This window comes from Protobothrops mucrosquamatus, unplaced genomic scaffold, assembly GCF_001527695.2.
Source record: "Protobothrops mucrosquamatus isolate PMUCROS unplaced genomic scaffold, P.Mucros_1.0 scaffold6, whole genome shotgun sequence".
In the NCBI taxonomy this organism is placed as follows: Eukaryota; Metazoa; Chordata; class Lepidosauria; order Squamata; family Viperidae; genus Protobothrops; species Protobothrops mucrosquamatus.
The window spans coordinates 4,140,688-4,143,071 of NW_015386393.1; positions in this window are offsets into that span (position 1 = coordinate 4,140,688).

Sequence of the window (2,384 nt, forward strand, 5' to 3'; positions counted from 1 at the left end):
CTCCCACTCCTAGCCCACCGAGACGCCGCAGCATGATATCGTGGTCTACGGTATCAAAAGCCGCTGAGAGGTCCAAAAGAACAAGGACAGAGGAATATCCCCTGTCCCGGGCCCTCCAGAGATCATTAACCAACGCGACCAATGCCGTTTCCGTGCTGTGCCCCGGCCTGAAGCCCGACTGGTATGGGTCTAGATAGATAATGATGATTCCAATTAAATGTTAATAAACATTTCAGGGCAGTTTCATAATGATACTGAATATCAAAAAGAGCATGTGCTGGATGTGTTCAAGAAGACTCGACAGTTGCCTTGTTGCTTTAAAATACAGGTAGTCCTCGACTTACGACTGTTCATATAATAATGGTTCAAGTTAAGATGGCTTTGGAAAAAGTGACTTACAACCTGAATTCATACTTATCCCTGCTATCACATGATTGCAATTGGCTCACATTTATGACTGATTTAAGCATCTTATGGTCCAGTGACTGATTTGCAACCATTTTTTTTCTAATTTCCAGCAAAAAACAGCCCATTGAGGAAGCTGGATTCAATTAACAAACTTGTGATTCACTTAATAACCATTGTAAAAATTGTCATAAATTCTGGTCTGACTCAATTTATAACCGCAATGATTTATGATGGACATTCCAGTCCCAAATATAGTTGTAAACTGGGGACTACCTGTAGATTCTTAAAATGAGTGGGGGGTTGGTTTCAATAACCCATCCAACTTTAGGATTTGTTAACTGAGGTCTGGATTGGGAAAAGGGCAGGGGTGGACTTGATCCTAAATGAGTAGAGATTAATAATCTCAGAGAAGTCAGGATTTATTCTTTTTTTAACCTTACCTTCCTTCCAACACACAACCAAAGCAGGTTAAATAAAAGGTTAAAAGACACAATTTAAAACACAATTATAATTTAAAATAATACCTATCAAATTATTTTAGACACCAATGAGCAGTGAATGTGTCTGCATGAGTATGTTTATGCATATATATGTATCTCCTACCAGCAGAAAGTTAACCACAAGAGAATTGTGATTTTTATCTAGGCTGGTTAATCTGACCTAGGTAAGCAGGGAGTTCCAAATGCACACGTTTAGTAGGGATGATCCCCAATTACTCTTGTTGTGTCAGATCACTGCATCTATTCTACATACATTTAACTTTAATTATAACTGACAGTGGTTTGTGTATTCCATTTTTACCTGACTTCATTGCTTACATTTGAGCTGTGTACTGTATAGATAAACCTGCCAACACAGCATAATCTTTCGGGTGTAAGAGCTCATAAAAATATGTGCCATAATCAATCTGCCGAAAGTCTTCAAGGACTCACATTGTACCACTTAATGGGATGCACTTGAGTTGGGTTGATCAACTGCACAATCCCAACCAGTTGTGATTTCCTTTAAAATTTGTGGTCAAAACACTCCAAAGCTTAGTCCTAGCTGAGAATTGAACATGTTGTTGTTGTTATTATGTCCAACTTTTCACAACTCCATGGATTGCAGCACACCTGTCCTCCCCTGTCTCCCATAGCTTGCCTAAATTCATATTCATTGCTTCGATAACACTATCTAGGGAAGAATAGAGCTGGAAGGGACCTTGGAGGTCTTCTAGTTCAGCCCCCTGCTCAAGCGGAGAACCTATACCATCTCAGACAAGTGACTGTTTTGTCTCTTCATAAAAACCTCCAGTGATGGAGCACCCACGATTTCTGAAGGCAAGCTGTTCCACTGGTTGATTGTCCTCACTATCAGGAAGTTTCTCCTTAATTCCAGGCTGCTTCTCTCTTTGATCACTTTCCAACCATTGTTTCTTGTCCTGCCCTCTGGTGCTTTGGTGAATAACGTGACCCCCTCTTCTTTGTAGCAGCCCCTCAAATACCGGAATACTGCTATCATGTCTCCCCTGTTTCTTCTTTTATTTAGAGTAGCCAAACCCAGGTCCCACAGCCATTCTTCGTATGTTTTAATCTCCAGGCCTTTGATTATCTTAGTTGCTCTTCTCTGATTTTTTTCCAAACTCTCAGCATCTTTTTTGTGATATGGTGACAAAAATTGGCTGCAGTATTCCAGATGTGGCCTTACTAGGGTTTTATAAAGCGGTACTAATACTTTGCGTGATCTTGATTCTATGCCTGTTTATACAACTCAGGATTGTATTAGCTTTTTTGGCTGCTGCTGCACACTGCTGGCTCATAGTCAAGTGATCGTCCACTAGGACTCCAAGGTCCCTCTCAGTTACTGTTTTTAAGCCAGGTCTCGCCCAATCTGTACTTGTACATTTGATTTTTCCTACCTAAATGTGAAACTTTGCTTTTCTCCACACTGAAACTCATTTTGTTGGATAGGGCCCATTGTTCATGTTTGTCAAGATC